The sequence below is a fragment of the Triturus cristatus genome, chromosome 12 (genome assembly GCF_964204655.1).
Source record: "Triturus cristatus chromosome 12, aTriCri1.1, whole genome shotgun sequence".
Classification (NCBI taxonomy): domain Eukaryota; kingdom Metazoa; phylum Chordata; class Amphibia; order Caudata; family Salamandridae; genus Triturus; species Triturus cristatus.
In genome coordinates this window covers 76,754,640-76,777,220 of record NC_140595.1, presented here as the reverse complement: position 1 = coordinate 76,777,220, position 22,581 = coordinate 76,754,640, and the positions used below count along the sequence as shown (strand labels likewise).

Here is a 22,581-nt window from a genome sequence, read left to right as displayed (position 1 = left end):
GAACCCTTGGCGCATCCAGATGAAAATTCCTGGAACCGGGCCTGTTCAGTTTATTATTTCAGTATTTGTTTTTTAAACTGGTACTATTAGGTGAAATCTTTGCCCAGACAGTATTACCATGTGTAAAAATTACAAAATAATGAAGTAATTCTATCAAAAAATGTGTCAAGTTATGCTACATAATTTAGTCGACCTGCCGCATAATTCCGTGACGATAGGTCAGGCCACTTAGCAAAATTACAAATTGGGCTGCTGTAGTCTTAATTTGCTAGTTTTCAAGTCGCAATATGTCCTTCACCTCTAGCCCCCCTCCGCCCATCAGAAAGCGGTCATTAATAAAATGTAAAGCAAACCCCCTGATTATCAATTGTGAGCATATCACTGCAATCTGCCATACACACTCGTCTCTCCTTCCAGGCTCGCGGTCAAGACCAACTGTAGCCATTTCGGTCGCCTGACAGCTCATCCAATATTTAACACTATTCAACGGTCTCGCCAGTCACAATATGTCAGCCACATCTCTCTAACCACTCTTATTCGCATCCATTCCCATTCGCTGCCAGCCACGAAGCGCACTCCATTCACAGTAGAGCATCTGCCCTCGAAATATGATATACAGCATCCTGTCTGCAAAACCGTGCCAGCGACAAACCCTCCCTCCCAGCATACACAATGACGTCATTGTTACAAAAAATAGACGCGTCCCTCTGCAGACAACCGAGCCCACTTCACCTACATGCCTCGGGATTGGCCGGGATAAGGATTGTGTCTTTCTCATTGGATGCCATCAGGGTCCATCAGGCACCCGCCCGCCCCTTCCCATCTGCTGCTCACAATGGTCTGCCCTCTTTACGTAGCCTGCGCCGCTGGTCGCGTGGCTGCGCCTGTTACGCTGGTGCTTGTGACAGCTGAGGCTGACCACAACCGAGGGCAGTCTGCACCATGGAGCCGCCGTACTGAAGGCAGGAGGGGGCCGGACGGTGAGGAGAAGGGCGGGAGCGGATAGGTAAGTGGGGCTCCACCCGGACCTGCCACTCCCCACTGCTGTAGCTGTAATGCGTCACAGAACGGCTCCGCCTCCCATGGCGAAAGATGCGCCCTGGGGCGGCACGAGCTGACAACCTCCACGGCACGCGCATTGAGGCGCGCGCACCGCGGGTGGCAATCACCAAGGGAAGTATGGCTCGCCTACTGACGGTAAGAAAATAAGCGGGATGTCAAGTTCGGAGCATCCTTGCGTCATTTCCTGCGCACTCAGGCTCAGGTGTGAGATGACAGCGTGCTGGTGTCAGCGTGCGCCGCTGTCACTTACACTGTTGCTGTCATTGGCGTCTGGGTGCCCAGCCAGGTGATACTTCGAGCTGAAACGTAATGCTATTTAGTCCAGTTGTTGTCAACATTGGGCCTCAGAGAATCGTCCAATGAGAGCTCTAGATTTTTTTCGCTCTGATATATTTATTTTGGAAAAGTGTAACAATCCCAGATTTCTTCATATCATGCAGTCGATGTTGTAACGAGTAAGTGTCCGACTTTTAAAACATCACGCAAATCGATAAATCCGCACAACTAGTACATGGTTTTATTTAATGATCACGTTTTATACAAACCTTTTCTTAGTCATTACTATAAATACTAGTTGTTTTACGTAGAAATGGGAAGCATCTAATCAGAAGAATGAGGGTATTTTATTGCCTTAGTGTGCAATAGTACGGTATGAAATCTTATTTAATTGGAAGAGACCTTTTTGAAAGCTTGACTTGATATAAGGATATATATATTCCCAGTGCTTTAAATGGTAAAAAATAAGTGCAAGTACTCATTAAATTGAGCTAGAGGCGTGGATATTGGGCGGGGTTAGAGGCGGAGCGAGACATAATACAAAAACACTTCTATTGAGTATTCATTTTGCCCTTGCATTTCCTGGATAGTGGTCTCAAACTTTCCATATGTGCAGATTAATAGCTAAAACCCTGAATGTGCCATGCCATCAACAGTACTTTTAGCACGTTCAGGCTAATAATCAATGTGCTTAGGGCGAGAGAGACTCTGCCACTTACATCGGTTGCGGGACATAACAAAACATGAGAAATGTATCAATCTTAACAAAATGTGTTAACTCGTTACACAAAATGAAGGCCAAACGCCAAATGTTCATGTTACCTTGTTTTGTAATATTTACAGCTTCTTAAAATAATAATTCTAATGTTCCTACTTGCTTGTATATATACAAGAGTACACACACATGAACAAGCATTCCTCGCATTTCTTTTCAAATACGTCCCGATTCTGTTCCTCTCAAACATACACTGACTTCACATCTCAAACCTCGCGATCCCTTCCACACTCACCATTCTCCTGTTTGTAGCTAATTATGTGCCCTATAGTATTTGTATCCTATCACTCGCTCTACCATCACGCTTTCTATTTCTAATCTGCCCTCTCCGCGCCTCTCTACCTTTCTGTAACTTGTCTGGATCCCTCACATATCCACAGTGCTTTAAATGGAAAAAGAGAAGTGCCGGTACTCACCAAATTGATTGGGGTGAGCCTGGAATGGGCGTGTCTGGGGGGCGTGGCTTCAAGGCAGCCTTGTACACTATCAGCATTTTCTTCTTCAATGTTCAAAGTGCCTTTGCCCAAGTTCTGCCCATAGCTGCAGGGTGTAATTGGTGTTTTTTGTAATTATATATAGCGTGAACTTAGCCCGAGGGCATTAACGTGAGAAGCAGAAGTTTTACGCGAATGCAGACTTTTTTTTTTAAGGCACTTCAATGGATCTGCAAACTTTCCCTATAGCTGACAGTGCGACAGTTCCAATGTCGAGAGCTCTAGCTTAGAAAACCACAGGTGTCTTCCTGTCCTGTTGAGCTGTCAGGGTGTGAGCAGGGCCGGCCTGTTTTAACACCTCATTGCCCCTTTCTTCGCGCTCCTTTCACCGTCTCACCCCTGCTGATACACGCACCAACAGACCCATCACCGTGAGGCAGCTAATCTATCGGTGATTTAGGTGAGCTGGGGAGGTCCCGAGGCGTTTGTGTTCAGGGGGCAGTCACTGCTCATCCAGGGACTGACCAGTCAACTCAAAAAGGACCCCCTGCTGCCTCATTTCAGTCTCTATTAGCAAGGGCGCCAAATTTCTCTCCGCCTAAAGCGCTATCTTAACAAATACCTGCTCTGAGTGTAGGGCTGCAGCCGCAACCTAGCGCCGGAATCCACTCAACATTAAGTGTCAAGCGCCCATAACCCAGAGACTGACCACAGCATGCCACTAGGAGTACCGGTACTCTCTTAACACAAGGAGAAGTCCCGGTACTCAATGGGAGAACACGGAGAAGTGCCGGTACTCAGTACCGGTGAGTACCGGCCCATTTAAAGCACTGCATATCCATATCTGCGCTTACCTCTTCAGCCTCTCTATATTTCCGTACTTTAAACTCTCTGCTCCTTCCCCCTCACTCTTCACCTATCCCCCATGTTCCCTCCTCTCCCATCAGCAGAAAGCCCCACGGCCCGAGAGCTTGCAGTGTCAGGCAGTGAGCACTGCCAGGTCCCGAGCATATGCTGAGGCCAGCTGGGTCGTGGTCAGGGGAAGAACAATACTGGCCTCCAAAGAAAAAGTCAGTTGACCTCCTCCCACCTCACCTGGGCACAAGGGAGACCGCCACCTCATCCCAGCCCATCATGGACTCAATGTCCCAGCAGGCGGGCGGGGGGCATTTGCAGGTGAAAGTGAGAGAGGAGAAAGACAATCAGACCCCACTGGGAGGCCACTTGGTGAAAATGGCCCTTTGTACCTGCGTTCTTCCTCGGCAAACACTAACAAGACCACCCAGTGGCAGGCCTCCAATTGGCTGTCACAACTAAATAATACAGACATCACGGCCAACATGCTGCCAAAAAATCGTCACTCAGCTGGCCCTCTGGCACCAGTCGGTGCCAACGTTATCAGTCAGAACCTGAGTACCGGTACTCTCCTTGACTGTGGAGAAGTGCCGGTACTCGGCTTGGTAAAAATAAAAAGCGCCGCTACTCAGTACCGGCCCATTTAAAGCACTATATATTCCTGATCAGGTCGTTAAATTTAAGCTACCACAAATCCCTAAGTCACAGTAAAGGGACATGATAGATCGTCTCCGGAAGATCTTTGTTGGCGTCTCTTCGCATTTTTCTGCAAAACGAGTTAAGAAATAATGTTAATGCCCAAGAATTGAGAATTTTTTTTGTAATCTCTTTTTAATAATAAGACCATGATTGTACTAATAAAATAGAGGATGCCATTATGTCCGACGAGGGCACACTAATGCCGACCATGCTTACAGAGTCCCTTTTTAAGGTGATTTATAATAATATAAATGTCAGAAGTTTTCATAAATGAAATATACGTTTTAAGAGCAGTGGGACTAAAACTTTGACAAACAGAAGTGAAATATCGATTCATATGTACTAAGAATGTAAAACAAGTGTTGTCAGTCAAGTTTCTTTATTCGGCTTGGAGCCATAAAAGCACATAGATAAACATACAACAAATGCTTAAAATTTATACAATAGAAACAGAATTACATTATATAAATTAACAAATCCTGAATAACAAATGAGATCTCTTCGGTAAGCGTCCTGAAGTGACCCTTTGAGACCTATCATCTGTCACAAGGTCTCTAAAGTGCAGTGAAACATACTGTTAAATACTGCTGTTTTATTAAAACATTCAGTAGCTTCTCCTGATTGCTAGAGCGCCACATAATTTATAACTACGTAACAAGTAGCTTGTGACTCTAGACTCTGTAGGCGTACCAAACCTACTATGTAATTTCTAATCTCTGCTGTGCAAAAAATCAGGATAAACTGTGAGCTCAGACTCTTATATAAGTCACAAAACAACATAAAATGCATGAAGCTCTGCACAGAAGTATTATCGCAACGGCATTCTGGAAGATTTAAAAGCCAGATGCCTTGTTGCGGGAACACTAAAAGAAAGTGCACCATACTTAATCGAAGACAGGTAAGGTAGAAACTGTGCTATGAGAATCTAATCCACAATAGATGTGACTCAACACTTGGGGTAGTGATCAGAGCATTGTGTTGCACTACTGTCCTCGTACTTTCCACATGAGCCACATGTATGTTACCCCTTCGCTTAATAAACAATTTTCTGACTGAGATCCTGGAATTGTTGCGATACGCAACAAGACTCCCAGTCGAAATATTGATCAAGCACTGCCTTTTAGGCGTTTTACCGGCCCCAAAATCAAAGTCCCGTATGCAGTACAAATTTGCTTCACTGGAGTTGGTGTCGGCGAGGTGCCGTATCGCTATACACTGGAAACTGTCTGCGGCCCCTGGTTTGGTTCAATGGAAGGTAGAAATTTGTGACTAGGGGGTAGCAGAGGAATGCTGTCTACGCTCCGTTCGCACAGACGAAAATGCTGACTGAGACTTGGAGACATGGGTACTATGCTAGAGAGATTACAGGCGACTGATCAGCCGACCTGGTGCACAGGAGACTTACCCCGGATAGTGACCCACACACAGCAGGTGCAGCCGTTGAAGACTCCCCTTGTCTGATGGTGATGGTGGCTAAAAGATGGACGGATCGACTGTCGGAGTGGGGACCTCGGGAGTAGAGCCACATACCCCAGCTGCATTCCCTTCTTGTTGGTGCTCGGTGGGACACAACTGGCGCACCTTTTGATCCATGCCTACTTCAATTAGTTGTCTTAGATCTACGCTGCCTGGTACTGGATACAACATCATCCCTCTCTATTCAGAATGTAGTGGGGCCACACCTCTCTGAAAGTGGGTGGGAGGGGGGCAGCTGCTAACATATGCTTGGGTACGTCTAAATGTTGCAAATGCTATTGTATTGTACCGCTACCGCCAGTGACTGCCGAAAGTTCTGTATTATTCTATTAGCCTCTTCGCTGCGGCGCAAATTCCGCCGCAGCGCTACCGCAGTGCTGGCATTCCAATCGCGGGCGTGGTCATGACGTCTCCCGGCCGTCGTCCGCACACGCCATCGTGACTCATGACGGCCGGGAGACGTCATGAGCATGGAAGAGGTTAAGTTACTATAGATAAGGCAGCCATGAATCAACGCAATACGTCGAAATATAGTAATGTCTACTTTAATAGTGATCAAGGGCAAGTGCTCAGTTGTCTTGGGCGAGATTATCTTTGTCAATATGCAATTTATAATCTGTTTTATGCGTGATAGATCGACATGATGCGCCATGAATGCAACACTCATGTCAAGTACCCAGGGTGTGATGACATGTGGAACAAATTTGCCATCTTATCCGGGCAAATGCCCAGGATGCCTACTGTATATGTATTTGTGTAAATGTTCTTAATATCAAATGCTAATAGAAAAATCCCCCCCCCCCCAAATTCTTATGTTGTATTTCGAGCTTGCTTTAATAAGATCTAGGGTATAGAAATATTCTGGTATACCCAATTAGACAAAAGATTGTTTTACGTAGTTTAACCAGGGAATCCTGATCATTTTATCAAGGGCAACACAGTCCTTCGCAATTAACCTCAAGAAGGTTGCTAGATTTTACTCCAGGGTAGTAAGAGTAAGGGAGCCATATTTATAGTATCCTCCACAAAATTCATGCCTAATTCATTATGACATATATAACTTGCTGTACTATTTGGAATTTAAAATAGTCTAAGAAACTATTTTCCACCCTTTGACTTCTCCCCGGGTTTACATACCCCCAACACCAAACTCCTGCCTCATAGGTTCCCACAGGGATACTTTTGCGTAGCTGTAACATTTTCTTTATTGGGTTTATGGCCTAATTTAGACGCAAATTTAACAAGCATTGAAAATGCAATAGGTCTCGCCTTTGATTAAGTTAAAGCCATTTGCTTTGCTAATGATGTTATATAGCAATGCAAATGGCTTTAACTTAATAAAAGGCGAGTCCCATTGCATTGTTAATGCTTGTTTCAGTTGAAATCTGCCAAATACACTGTAGATGTGGCAAACCTGTGCGGAAAACGTTGGTGCTGCAGAACTGTGATGCCAGCAGCCGCAGCTACACAGAATAAGACAACGTGTTATGAAGCAACTTGGAACCTTCCCTATAAGTTAATTCTTTGCACAGCCTTCAATTCAGCAGAGCTGCTATTAAATAGAAGTACGCCAATAAAGGCTAGCAGTATTGCTAATTTGCTAAATAACCAATGCAGTTCTGCCTACTCACGAACAACGTTTCTATACAGCGTTCTCCTACCTGGAAAAAGTCGGGGAACCCCCTCCCCCCCCCCCCCCCCCCCCCTCCACACCTGTAACACTAAAAAAAGGTGTAAAGTCAGTAGGAAGTAAAATCTCAGCTTTTTGTAGTAATGAAAAATTACTCTGACCCGTGGACGGGGTGCACCACAACAGGAACCATGAAAAGTAAAGAACGAAGGACATTATCGGACCATGAACAATGAGATGGTCCCATGCACGACAATGACTAATCTCATCCGCGGCGCAAATGAAATTTTTCTTTTTTCTTCCATACAGATGCTAGTTCTTTAAGGGAGGGGTCTATAAAAGTAAAAACAGTATTCCACCATAACGAACTTTGAAGTATCCCTCTCAGATGACACATCTTGAGTCCTTTAACATTTCGCTACTGTCGATTTGAAAGACTACTACTAGTACGCCATGCAAACACCACTGACAACGTTTGAAACCGCATATTATCACTAGTTAGGCACAGCTCCCTCAAGTCGTCCATTTGAGAAGAATGAAACTTGTGGCAGCCAACAGCATAAAAGCTACCGAGACTCTAGCACATCAGACTGGTTCATAATGATCCTCAAGCGAACACTCCATCATCTCCCTGCGAAACGGTGTACCCTTTCGGAATCACCATCTTACACTTGCCAGCCCCCTCTCAGTCACGCCGGACAGATCCTCACCTTTTAGATCCGCCATGGCTGCCTGCGCGCCGGGAAAGAGACCGCCGTAGCGCACTGGGTTTCTTAAGCAACGTGCCAGGGGCGCAGCCGGAACTGATGTCACTACAAACGTTCCGCTACCATCTACTAACTCCGTTGCCATCTTCGATTGATTTGCAGTTTGCCCACTTTAGGGGAATGATGAGCAATAATAACGAACTGGGCTTCAAAAGTCCTTCAAAGACGACCATTATCACTTCTTAAGGGAAGTTGTTTTTTATTTATTTCATAAAGCCACACACTCGTTACTAAGTATTTTCAAATATAACTTTTGTGCCTCCTAGAGTAATACCTAACATTTTCAGACACAGAACGCGAAAAGGTGATATATGTTTAGGGAGAACACTTAAGGTCATACATACCACAAAAGTTAGATCTGACTATATATAGTTTAATCTATGAATAATTATTTGAGGAAACAAGAACAAGGCAGAGCAACGCGGTCCCAAAAGTGATAGAGGACCGCGCTGCAGCCGATCTCTTGTCTTTATGGGGCCATATGTTTGAAACACATGGCCCCATAAAGATAAGAAAAGCCTTTACTACAAACGTAAAGCAACCAAGCCAGTCCAACTGGGACGGCTTTAAAAGAGAGAAGTGTACATCACTAGACGCTCTTCCAATGGCTGGCCACCGTTTAGCATAAGCGGTGGCGCCAGCCAATGGAAAAGAGGGGCGGAGCTTAAAGCCCACTAGAGGAATCTACCCTAACTCATTAAATCTTGCCAGCGAGACTGCGCATGTCTGCGTAGTCTACGCCAGGCGAGACCTAAAAATGGCCTCATTTACTGCAGCCAACGACTGTGTTGTTATATTCAAGAAATCATCCCATCTCAACTCGTAATCAAAAGTAATACCCAGATAATTACATGTTTTAACTAACAAATACAGTTCCTCCTATAGTATGAACAACTATTATCATTCTATGTTGATATTCACAATTGTTTCAGTTTACCCATGATCGCAGCATGATTTACTTTGTATAATCCTTATGAACTATTAAAACTAAAAACTTTATCCAAAGCTTATGTTTACACATTGTTATATAGCCAGTACTGTGATAACATGCACACATTTCTTTCTCCATTCTGTTTATCGCTATATATATGGGTGTGTGTGTGTATGTGTTTGTATGTATGTATATATATATATATATATATATATATATATATATATATACGCTGCATCTCTCTGTAATAATGTAGACAGTACTAGAATGTTTACTATGGTACATACACCCACCCACCACTATAATTTAAATATGTTTTGCACATTGCTGTCCCATTGACCCAACTTGCCTTTTACCCAAGACTATTCAGTGTTGTTATGCAGGCCATATACCAGTAGTAGTAGTCTGCAGGTTGTGTACTACAAATCATACTCTTTAAAAGCACAACACATCTGAACACTATCTTTTGCTGAATACCGCACTTTGCCTTGCAATTTGCGTATTGTGATAGGCATCACAGCCCTCGCATCCGACCATGTTTGAGTCCCAAGAAGGTAAGTCCTGTAATAATTTCAGAGAAGGAAACCCACAACTTTGGTACTTCTATTTGCCTACTGGTTTTAATCTCCGAGTATGGAAAAATATGTACTGCAGAAATTTTGCTGTGCTCTGTGTGAAGGCGGTCCATATTTCTAAAATAGAAATGACAAGAAATATTAGAAGGGCTGACAAAATAAATTGTCAGACGAAAAAGCAGACCTGCAAATCACAAAGTTCCGTTGAGGACATTCTAATGCTCTTGGGTGAAAACTAAAGCAGGACCTGCAGGATTTGTTAGTGGAAACACAAGACTTGGATTTTGTAGTAATTTGGGATTTTCTGTTTATAGTAGCAGTTTTGCCCAGAATACTTTGATAACAGTTATCATTTTACTGTGGAAGGAGCAGCATGTAGCATGCACATCGTGGATCTGATGTTTTTGCTTGATGTTACCAGGCCCTGTGGTGTTTGTGGAGTGGGGTTCACTTACAGCCAGGGACACTTTTGTTTCCTCAAAACATTTTGTGTTTGTAGCCTACATATTCTTATGATGTGAGGCTTTACTACTGGCACTACGGCATTATGCAAATCAAATATCTAAACATACCATGCAAAATAATACCAGATGTCTGGTTTACTAGGCCCGAGGAGGGTGAGGTGAATCAGCATAGGTAGGTGTAGGATTATAACGGTCGAGATTTGGTCTGCTTTGCTAAGCAGCACCTTTCTTTGAACACATACCTGGTACATTTGTTTACTACAGTTAGGGCAACCCTCTGTGGGGACATCTCTTTTGGTACCAAAACATGCACATGCTAATCTTTTTCAAGTTCCTTTGTTTCTGGCACACATTAGATATTTCCTTTTTGTTTAAGGACACCCGATTTAAACGTATTTAACGACATGACACGTTTTCTTACTTGGCTAGATTTCAATGAGATCTGTAGACCCCCCCCCTAGGAAAGAGTTACATGACTTTAGAATAGTCCTGCGAGATCACCTTTTGAAACATAATTGTTGGTTATCACCTCAACCTATGGATTGAGCTATTGCTTTAATTGGTTTATATATAGCACTGGCCGTTTGAATCTATCAGCTTGATGTGCAGAATGGAGGTGATTAGTACATCTGTGATAGGATGTACCCAACATAATAGTTTAAGTGTTAAAGCTAGTTAAAAGGCTCAAAAGCAAGTTATGTTCTTGGAAGCGATGTAATCTGTTTTAGGTTTGTAGGTTTTGACCTTAATTTAAAAAAATATATATATATTTTTAGTAAAACCAATCGTACCTTTTCTATTAATTTCTGTTTGGTTTGTACAAAATAAACTAAGTCTAGGGTTTGAGACTGGGTGTCCCATTCTTTTTTGATTATATCCAAACCATCCCAAGGTTGTCTTTTGTTGACTAGTTACTAGGGGCCTAACAATGTAATGTCAAAAAAGGATTAGGGAAAACATTTCTCTAAACGTATCCTTTCTGGGCCAACTAGTGTTTTTTAACACACACCTGAGGATTTTAGTAAACTGCACCACAACCTCCTCCATAAGAATGGTCCACATTGAATGTGATTGCTAGGATCCCAATTGATGTTTGTGCTTCTTTTGTTGCATAGGGAACAAAGTTGGTAACTTGAGCCATTGGAATTCTTTGGGAATTTAATTTTTGTGATGATCAGAAAAAGCATGTTAATTTCATGCCGTCTGATTGTATTTGCTAGAATCAATGGCTTCACCCAATAGGCCTACCCTTCTTCAAATGCACCTCTTGTCCTTCAGATTCAGTCAGTTGAGATTTGGTGGTTGTAGATTATGTCAATATAAAAAACGAAACAGCAGAACGTATTGTATGTTGCTGCCCAGCTCTGTTGGGATAGCATAGATATTTACTACAAACATATTGTTTAGTGAATGGAACTTTATCTAGTAAAGCAGCCTTCTTGTTTTGTCAGCACTTGAGCTGGCCTACTACATGTTTTAAATTAGGGATACAAAGGTTTGTGTCTTGCATTGATGGCATTTGAATGGGTTAAGTACTAATATTGTTTGTTGGGAGGAGAATGTTCCCTGTATGGTAAAAGGGCTTGTACCCATGAGTGTCCATATGCACATGAAACTTGTATCCTAACTTTTTCTTTGGCGTGTGTCACACTAATCTAGCCTTTTATGCGGAGGCATTGGCCTAGCCTTGGTAATGCAAGGTTCGGAACCCGGTCTGTGACCTAGACGGCCACACAAAGCATACCCTCATAGTGGATTTAGGACTAAGGTCCATTCCCTTAGTAAGTCACAGAGCGGTGGTGGGATCGTTTTTAGTTGTGTGAATCATTAGTGTGACCAGATATTTTGTCTCTGTGTCAAAGATGATGTGGTCTGCTGACCCCTTCTGTGTCAACTTCTCTTTTAATGTGAACCCCAGAGCTTGCCCTAGTATACATTGGTGTGTGTGTGTGTAATGAATGTGTAGCCCTTGTATGGTGAAATTCTCACTCAGTGTGTGGCAAAAGTCTGAGTACTACCAGCACAATCTATTTGTGATGGTCCTGGGTTTAGCATGGCACAGATAGAGGGTAGACACATTTTCCACAGACAGTGCAAGTGTATAGGCTGCTTTCATGTGGCTGGTTTGTGTAGGCCAAGGCACTTAAGTGAGGGATCATGGAGACAAGCTTCTATTAGAAATTAAATGGGGGCCTTGTTAGCAAGGGCTGCTGATTAGTTCTATTTGAGTGATGCCATTTGATAAATACGTGGGGTTAGGAGCGGTGGCTGTAGGTTCTGTTCATGGTGAGGACGTTTCTAGGCAGAGTCTGTCCTTTTGTCTGTCCCTGATTACTGCCTTCTGGGAAGGTTAATGACATCAAGGTGTAGAGGCATACCGCTTCATTGTGCCCTTGTATTGGATACTCTTGTGTGATACCAGTATCTATGCTACCTCCTGACAGATTTGGGAAAAAGGGGGTGGTGATGGACAGAGTTTCTGAATGATGCAGAATACTCTTACCAAGTCAAGAGATCATGGTTTTAATCCATCACCGTTTTTTAGCTCACTGCACCATCCCAGCTCAGAACCTGGCTACATGCAAATTAGTCTGTACCTGTCCCAGTGCATGATGGGAACAGGGCAAACCAAACTACCAAGCCAATTCTTATACTGGGAAGGAAACAAGCTTCCGGGGACCGGTTTCTGGTATCACAGCCTTCGTCGGCCCGGCTTGCCTGAATCCTGATGGTGCAATGAGCAAGGGACTCACGTCTGAGCATATCCTCCCACACTGAGTGTGTATAAAATCGATTTGGGAAAAAGGGGGTGGTGATGGACAGAGTTTCTGAATGATGCAGAATACTCTTACAAAGTCAAGAGATCATGGTTTTAATCCATCACCGTTTTTTAGCTCACTGCACCATCCCAGCTCAGAACCTGGCTACATGCAAATTAGTCTGTACCTGTCCCAGTGCATGATGGGAACAGGGCAAACCAAACTACCAAGCCAATTCTTATACTGGGAAGGAAACAAGCTTCCGGGGACCGGTTTCTGGCATCACAGCCTTCGTCGGCCCGGCTTGCCTGAATCCTGCTCCGTCCATCACCACCCCCTTTTGTACCGCTTTGTTCGCCATAAGTTGGCAGGGTATGCTCAGACGTGAGTCCCTTGCTCACTTTGCCACTGGATTCAAGCAAGCCTGGCTGAAGACGGCTGACATGCCAGAAACCGGTCCTAGGAAGCTTGTTTCCGGTCCAGGGAAGGCATGGCTTCGCAGTTCGGGCTGGACTGTTCCCATGAGGCACAGGGTCAGACTGATTTGCATATGGCCATGTCTGAACTGGGGTGGCAGAGTGGGCTAAAGAACGGTGATGGATTAAACCCAGATCTGTTTACTGGGTGTGAGTGTTTGATTGGTTCTGATGCTCCGTCCATCACCACCCCCTTTTGTACCGCTTTGTTCGCCATAAGTTGGCAGGGTATGCTCAGACGTGAGTCCCTTGCTCACTTTGCCACTGGATTCAAGCAAGCCTGGCTGAAGACGGCTGAAATGCCAGAAACCGGTCCTAGGAAGCTTGTTTCCGGTCCATGGAAGGCATGGCTTCGCAGTTCGGGCTGGACTGTTCCCATGAGGCACAGGGTCAGACTGATTTGCATATGGCCATGTCTGAACTGGGGTGGCAGAGTGGGCTAAAGAACGGTGATGGATTAAACCCAGATCTGTTTACTGGGTGTGAGTGTTTGATTGGTTCTGATGCTCCGTCCATCACCACCCCCTTTTGTACCGCTTTGTTCGCCATAAGTTGGCAGGGTATGCTCCGACGTGAGTCCCTTGCTCACTTTGCCACTGGATTCAAGCAAGCCTGGCTGAAGACGGCTGAAATGCCAGAAACCGGTCCTAGGAAGCTTGTTTCCGGTCCAGGGAAGGCATGGCTTCGCAGTTCGGGCTGGACTGTTCCCATGAGGCACAGGGTCAGACTGATTTGCATATGGCCATGTCTGAACTGGGGTGGCAGAGTGGGCTAAAGAACGGTGATGGATTAAACCCAGATCTGTTTACTGGGTGTGAGTGTTTGATTGGTTCTGATGCTCCGTCCATCACCACCCCCTTTTGTACCTCCTGACAGAGTCATCATCTTGTTAAAGGCGGTGTCTGAAAAATAACCGAAAGTTACATTTGAAAAAGGAAACAACACACACCGGCTGTTAAACGTTAGACAATCCCACTCTGAAAATTATGTATAAAATTTGGATCCAAATCGCTTTATTTTAGTTCCAAGTTTTTCATCATCCAAGTTAAGGAATGCTCCGGAGAGTTCTCAAAGAGCTGCTGTGTGACAAGGGCTGGGGTCTGGATGGCCCCCAGTCTCCTAGATGTCAGGTACATACATTGAAGCCTGCACTTTTTTGCTGGAGGAGCTGAGGGTCTGACCAAAGCCCATAAGTGTGCCTGACCTTGCAGAAGGCAAGACGATCAAGGAAGAGAAGCCCAGGGCATCATATCTGGTAGATAAACATACGACTATGAGAGAGCGAATCCAGTCACAACTCATGTAGGTTTTAGTTCCCTGGATCTCCTTGAGAGGTTTTTGCTGTGAATTGTGTACAATATTGAATTATTATTTAAGTTGGGTGATTGTCCACTTCATATAGTCATTACAATAGAAACAAATAGCCTTGTTAGGATGAACCCTCCAAGTCACAAAATTAACCTGAGCTCAACCCCCTGGTTGATGTGGACGGAGCAGACAAGCTTAGCTTAGGGCAATATGTAAAGTATTCATGCTGTGCCGAATTACTAACAGCGTCAAAATGCAAAACAGTAAAAACTCTAAACAGAATTAGAAAAACAGTAAACTTTAATAAACAGGCTGACACAAATCTAATAAGGGGAAACTGATGTATACATTTATATGTAGAAATAACCTTACAAAAGCACAATGCACCAATGATAGTAAATGGTCCTGGTAGTCTGGGACATAGGTGCACCTGCCACAGTCAAAATAGCTTTTGGCTCCTTGTCCCTGTCACAGCTTGGTAAAGTAACATTCTACTTGTCCTACGTTTAAATATTATACATCCTACCTTGTGGGCTACAAGGCTTACAAAAGGGTGACTTACTAATACTTAAACAGAGGTTTTTAACTGTCGTAAAGGATTTATTTTATCGGTTCGCAGTGAATGTTTTCACTGCAACAGTGAGACAACCCAGTGTAAACCTGAAGCCGAGTTTGCACTGCCACTGTAGTGGATGGCACAATAGATACTGCAGTCCTTTGTGGTGTTTAACTTCCCTGCCTTGAGTGCACTTCTTAGTCGATATACTAGGGACTTTTAGGCTAGTTAAATGTGTCAATCTGTAATAAGCCAATTTAACCATTGTTAAAGAGGAAGTACAAGCACTTTACTACATGTTATCAGGGGTAAAGTGCCCAGAGTTCTAAAGCCAGTAAAATTATATGGTCCAGTGAAAGGCGAAAAGTCAGGGTGAACACGCAGAAAAGGCAGATTCCCTACATACACTTCCAAAAAGTGACAAGCATCCTGTGAGACTGGCAGTCTGCTTTGAGGCTTACAGATAGTACGGCCAATATTGTAGTCAGAACTCTTTGTTTCCGAGATGCAATTCCTGATTAGTCTGGAGGTTCAATTTGCTAAAGAAGTCCACTTGCCCAGGGCATGCCTGGAGACCGTACCTTTCAATCCATCGTCCTGTCAGCATCGAGGTTCGGATGGCTTCTACTGCCAAAGATGAGAGCCACCACCCTAAAGTTTCCAAGCATTTAAGTTCAGAGCGATGCGCACCCTTAACGCCTAAGGTGTAAGAGCCTCTTGTGCAGGGCAACTGCACATGTCCATCCTGCATCAACTGAAATCCAAATCCAAACTGTAGTTAACTGCATGGCCTAGAGTGGTACTAGAGACTGACATAGACTGAGGTCTGCAGACTGAGCGGAAGAACATTGCCTGCTAAACTTAAGGAGGTGAAAGCAAACGAAACTCTTCATCGTATCTGTGTGTTCGATGTATTTTGAATAAGCTACACCTGTGCCTAATCAGTGTCTTTCCCCATTTTATCCCCCATGGTTGATTGGCTCTGTGGAGCTCCGTTAGCGGGGGATGGTACTGAAGGAAGTCAAGACTGTCCGACCTAATGGTACATTACTACTTATTTTCATTATATTTTTTTTATCCCCGCAGTTAATTTGAGAAAATTATGGGCAATCTGCAAAATAAATAATCCCATGCAGAATTCCGAATTTTGTCTAGTTTTCATAAATATATAGTATTCCGAGTTCACCCATGGGTTTCACACCCATTTCCACCTCATGCTGCAAGTCGGTAGAAACCACAAAGAATTTTCAAAGTGATAGTATTTCTGTTTTTGTTGTTGTTTTTTGTTATTGAGGGGCTATAGTTTACCTTGGTCTTTATAGGTAGTAGAGGTAATTCCAATGTTGTACCTTGTGGTAGGAGGCTGCACCTGGTTAGAGAGGACCCGAAAATAATGAAAATGAGTAGGCAAATTATAAATTGGTGACGTTTTCATATGTGAACATTTGCACGAATGGCTGATTTTCAAAAGTAATGACCAAAGCAAACATTTTATCAGAAGTCCTATACACTACACACCAGTTAGCAGAACGCCCGCTTCTTTTCATTAAAGCCCTACTAGATCCTGTCCTCTCCGCTTTGGTGAAGTCATTGCCTACTCCAGCTGTTATCAAGACCATAGCAGGAAGATATAGACCACCACTGAGTGACCCCCATGTTCTCTCTGAGCACCCTACCCACGAAAGCTTGGTCATACAGGTTTCTTCATCCTCCAAATTCTCAGCTGGCAACTTCCCTTCGGCTCCGGCTAAAAGAGAATCCAAGCGGTTGGCGGCCTGGTCCAAAAAAAGTGTTACCTCTGGGAGGCTTGCGCTAAAGTGTGTAAATGCCTCATGCCTCCTAAGAAGTTACCTCTGAGCTTTATATGATAGGCATCAAAAATAAAACCTATCTATCTCTATTCCGAGTTCTGAAGCAGTCTGCATATGGTTCTAATATACTATAGCATTCCATGCTGGTGTCAGGGGGCAGTGGGGCTGGGTAACAGGCACACACACTCCTGGAATTTTAATTAGCCTATTATAGGATGTCTAGAACACTATTGGTTTCTTATTTGTGAAGTGTTAGACTGCGACACAGTAAAAGTCAACCAATGAGATGTCATTCTGCTGTAGAAAGAAACGTACTCGAGGCTCTGGTTATGTAAAGTATTAATGCTTTGAACTCTAGGTTTGTAAAACCCCTTAGACGGAGGCAAAGCATTAAAACATAGCCAACATTGAAAGTAGATCGGAAAACAGCAAATGAAGCAGGGAGGCATAAAGGCTTTTCTCAATCCTTACCTTATCATCCCAAGAATCATCAACCATCCTCACATTAGAACACTACGCATAAGCATCCTCATCACGATCCAGAATTTACTGATCGTAAGCCTTCTAAAAGAACCACAGTCCTCACTCACCTGCGATTTCTTTTTCACAGCTGCATGTTTTCCTAATGCCAAACTCTTGAATTAACCTTGACTACAAAATTGATGTCTTCTTCCTAATGGAAATCTGGTACAACTAGAGAGCCCCTTTCATAGGTTATTCCACTCTACTACCTCAGCTTAGCATGGGTTGCAGTAAAAACCTAAGAATACACACACTGCCAAATACTCACAGGCCCACATACTAATGACAGTGTACATGTTTTCTTGGGAAATGCAATCTTGTATTTTAAGTGTTTTTATTGGCTGCTGTCAGTTTTGCAGTAAAGATTGAGAAGCCTAATTCTCTCCTCCGCGTCCTTAATAGAATTGAAAGTTCTTGATACATGAGCTGGAAGACGTTTTATTCCTTCCCATAACACTCACTTTTATTTTGATTTGTCTTTTAAGAAGGTTGTTCCTAATGTTTTAGGGATTTCTTCCTCATTGCAAGAGCTACTATGCTTTCTATGTGTCCGTTTCCAGTTTGTATTGGACTCAGTTGCTTTGTTCTCTATGGTATGATAATCTTGTAATGCCTTGTGGGGAATTTTCCATTCTAAAAAAGATGTTAAAATTATCTTAATAAAATGCATTGTTTATAGTAGATGATGTCCTGGTTGCTGTGGTTCTGCACTCTTTGAGGTACGCATAAGGACTTTTAGCAGAGGAATGGGTAGAGGGTTCTCCAAGGATGATTTTGTGCAGATGGAACAGAAAAGGGATAACACTGCTAAGCAGTTGAAGGTGAGGGAAGAATGTAATGTAGCTCAACAGAAGAGTACTTTTTAGCTTTCCTTTATTCCTTTTGGTTTACAGGGATTGAGAAGGTAGATCATAGAGTAGCAAATATGTGTTTTGTACCAGGTGCTCTTAATGAGATGTCTCTCTGGGCTTGCTTGTTGATTTTTAGTCTTAGACGCGCCAAATTGAACTTTAAGGTTTGGGTTGACTTGTCCATAGAAAGATGTTGCATCACTCTTGGCTCCGCAGCCATGTTCTCCACAAGACCTTTATCCTCTCTGGCGTCCAGCATGAGAAGAGATTTGTAGAACAAATGCTAAAGAAGGCATTGGATCCATGTGGAGATCCTGTGCAGTCTTCACATGGTATCTTTATGATGCACAGGTCCAACATTGTATCAGTTCTTCAAAGTTGGGTTAGTTGTCTCTTTTGTCACCCACTTTGGTTCGGTTAGGCTTCCCTAAACTCTGTGGAAATCAGCTTAGAGATGGACAGATATAGGGAGTTTGGATGGTGGCAACCTGACCCGTTCTTTGGGCTGTCAGTTTGTAGCATTTCAGTATGTCTTTCCTTTTTGAAGTTTCTTCAGTTCTCCCCAGGGTCAACTTCTGGTTGTTCATTGACGTCTGGCTCCCTTACATTATAGTGCATTTGAATGAATCAGGCAGTGTGTTTAAATCCACTCTGGATCGGGTAGGATTGTTTTCTGATGTGGCCTGGAAAATCTTGATTTTTTTGGGGGGGGAGTTTGCTATCCGCGTCCCATGTTCTTCTCCTCATCTTCAAATGAGTCTCAGACTTAGCCATGTGGCGCACTACGGGATCCGTTAGCTGATGCGATTCACCTCGTGAAGGTGAGGCGGGGTGAATCTGGCTCCTGAGCGGGGGTTATTTTCATGGGGCTTGTTATCTGCCTGTGGGTTAACCTTCAGGCACCGTAGGCGTGAGCAGCAGAGGATATTTTAGTCTAGTTACTGTATATGCTAAAACAATTCTTTTGTGGTGTGAATAATGAAGTAGATGATGAAGGAATGTTCTATGTCGCCATACTTTCTCTCACATGTACGACAGTAAATGTATCTTGTCTGGTGCTGATTCTCACTTTTTACCGGATATAGAAGAAAATGGACATTGTCAATCTCAAATTTACTCCATGAAGGTGGTGGTGTATGCATACATATATTTTTAGCTGTGTATGTTTGTTTTCTTGCATTATACCAGGGCAAAACTTTAGATTTGTCCATTCTCGTTGTTATGGAAGTGTTAGTAGTTTTTCAGAGCCCCACAACTTAGTTTGTGACCTTGTATGTGATTTATTAGATTACTGTTCCGACGAGTGTTTAATCTGAATTATGTGGGAAGCCGAGCATTGCTTTTAAAAATGGAACTTTTGACTAAACCTAATATTTTAATCTGTTCCAGTTTCCAAAAGCAGGGCCAGGACTTGTATGTAAATTCTTTCCATGTGAGTCATTCTTTGTGCTGCAAAGCAATTGAAAACAGTACATAAAAACCATCTGGTTAACAAAAAGTACATTTGCTTCGTCTGGCGAACATGTATTAGTTTCTTACACCCAACATTGTATATAAAATGTCCTGTATGTTTTTTAGGATGTGTTTGAAAATGAGGACTTGAAATGTTACCCAGCCCATGTTTTTCCACTGACCTCTCCCAAGTAGTAAACAAGCACTGACCAGAAGTAATCTGTTAGTTTTATTGGTGCCTGGAAGGCCAAGGTTATGGATGGTGTTACCTGCCACTCTAAAGTTTTGTTATATTTGTTCAAATCTTCAGCTCATTCCTTAAAAGTCTAATTAAATTTGCATTCCGTTCAAACATATTATTCTTGTTACTCAACCGGGCCGAGCTCTAACTGTTTCTGTCCCATCCTAATCCTCATCTTGTTTTGCTCTGTGATTGTTAAACTATGCCCATTGGAAGTGTGGCCATTGACAGCTAGAATGAAATTCTGTGTGGTAAATGAACTAAAAGGAATTCACTGGGGTCTCTAGTTCACGTGTGAGAGTGGTCATGGTTGAACGGCCTGTAAGAAAGGATTTTGGGTGCATTTCGTCAGAGCATAATATTTTTGTTTGTCCAATAGCGAGGCTGTTGTGATAGCAACAATATCTGCTAATAACCCGATGTTTTTCCCACCTTTCTCTGCAAATGTATCGTGGTGCCACACTAGATATACTTGCTAAGCATCTGTGGAGGAGAAGGGGACACTGACTACTTGTTGTAGGGCTCTGCAGGCCCCATAGTGGCAGTGTTTAAAAAGAGACCCCAGTAAGATATATACGAGGCCTAGAGGAGGTGGCTGACTCGTAGAGTAGCTCATTGTCTTCATAGGGGATGGTGCTTCTGCCACACTGCCCACCTCTATTCCTGGTCTCTTTGGTGATGTGCCAGCGTTACCAGCCACTGTTGATGAGGTAAAAATCCCCGTCACTGTTCCTCCAGAAAGGTTAACAAAAGATGAGAAGGCTGTTGCCACATCATGCCAACAACCTGTGCTGGCTTTACCTCCTGTCGTACATCCAGAGCAAGGGATACTGTAGAAAACGCTGCCATTGCCAAAAACTACTCAATCCACCTATGCCTGTCCAACTCCTATGGTAACATTCTTGGGATTTGTCTAGTACTACTGTTGCCTCACTGGTATGCTCTCTTGTCCAGAGGCAGGGCAGAAATCTACCTTATACTAAATATACCAATACTTTATAACCTATCGTCCTTTATCTCTGGTCTTTCTCTAATAAAGGTGATACTAGTGATGGACCTCTAGCTCTGAGTTTTCCACCCAAAGTAAGACTAGTAAAGGCCGAAAGAAGTATTTGCCAGAACCTGCGAGTAGTGAATGTATTGCGTTTTGGAGTGCAGCAAAGAAACAATGAAGTCAGGTCTTTAAGTATAAAGAATGGGTCGGGTTGTTATTGTGTACTGTATTAGTGGCAAAACTAAAAGAGAGCTCTATGCTCCTTGAGCTCTATAACAGCAGCAGCATATCCTTACCGCCAGCCTACCTGATCCTCATTATTTCCTAAGTCACTGCATACCCCTCCCCACCTGGAGACCGGAGTCTGCCTTCAAGTCGCTATTACAGATTGGTTTCTTAAAGACTAGCCGACTGGCATGTAAGACAAGGCTTCATGTTGAGGCGGTCCTTGTGGAGGATTGCGCAAACCATGTGGCCCTGTCCTCTTGTTGCAGTGGTGAGACAGTGGGTAGTGATCATGTTCAGGGATACTACAATAAGTACGTTCTAGGTGCGTGGATTATTCAGAGGCAGGCGAAATAACATTCTATCACGATTACCAAGGGATGCCAAAGGTAGCGAAAAGGCAGTAAATAGAAGATGAGTTTCATGAGAGAGAGAGAATTTAAATGAAAGCTTCCAGTGAAAAGTTAGGCAGTCAGGAGGCAGAATCACCCATGCACTTTTCAGTAAATTGGTAGTCTGAGAAATTGTTAAATCTTTACTGCATACCTCTACCCGTGAATGACCCTGGATGTAGGTTGTAGCTGAGGTCTGATAAAATAGGCATAAATTATCAAATATAAATGTATGTTTTTATCCCTAAATCATAGTTTTCTGTCCAGTCGGACATATTTCTGTAATACAGCATTAACCATCCATATTCCTCTTATCAGTTGTCCATAATATTTGCAGTTGTGCTAAACAGCCTAGTTGAAAAAAATTGTCCTGACACTATGCTAAACGTTTAACTTCCTAACTGGATTAGCCATACTAAGACCTACCTATCCGATAATGTTTTGAATTTCATAGTCTGATCAATTTTTTTTACATTTTTTTTTTTAAAGTTTTTTATTGTTTTTGGTTGCAATCAACATCTTAACATCTTCATATTTTGCAGCAAATATATTCCGAATCATTCAACCCTTCCCAACAACCCATCTATTATCTCCTTCCCACCCCTGCTTCCCCTCCCCCCTCCAGTGTGCTCCGTTTCCGTATTCCATGTCTTATGCAAACTGGTCCTTGGGGTTTACCGGAAATGTGCTTTCTCTATGGTATGGCCTCCCTCCCCATGTTTCCTGGTGCCCTCCCTGTCGCAAGCTCTTCCTGTTCTTGCGCTCCCCCCACAGCTCCTTGTGGTCCGCCGTCTCAAAGAGGTTCCGGTTCATCTTCCAGGTCTCTTACAGGCCTACGCAGCGCCTCAACTAGTGCCTCCCAGGCCCGCGCCCCTTCTAGCATTGCCTCTTTCTGCAATCAATGCGCCAGCCGCAGTTTAGTCACACTTTCACTCGCTGCCCACTTAAGAAATTCGTGTTTCCATCTCCGTACTCTAGGTCCCGGACTGTGTTTCCAATGGCTGGTTATCTCCCTTTGAGCTATTATCAGTCCCAAATCAATAAATTTGC

The 22,581-nt window shown here is 43.4% G+C and overlaps 1 protein-coding gene across 2 annotated transcripts in view; it reads left to right on the top strand.

Annotated features, from left to right (window-relative positions):
• The first annotated feature begins 831 nt into the window (after nt 1–831).
• The window catches only part of MARCHF2 (membrane associated ring-CH-type finger 2), a 58,555-nt gene continuing 36,805 nt past the window's right edge, over nt 832–22,581 (top strand). Inside the window, exon 1 of one of the 2 annotated variants that reach the window (XM_085636857.1) lies at nt 832–1,006. The gene's annotated coding sequence lies outside the window, so the exon portion shown is untranslated. Of the gene's footprint in view, nt 1,198–22,581 lie in introns of both variants that reach the window. The other variant, XM_085636858.1, reaches the window with a different exon arrangement.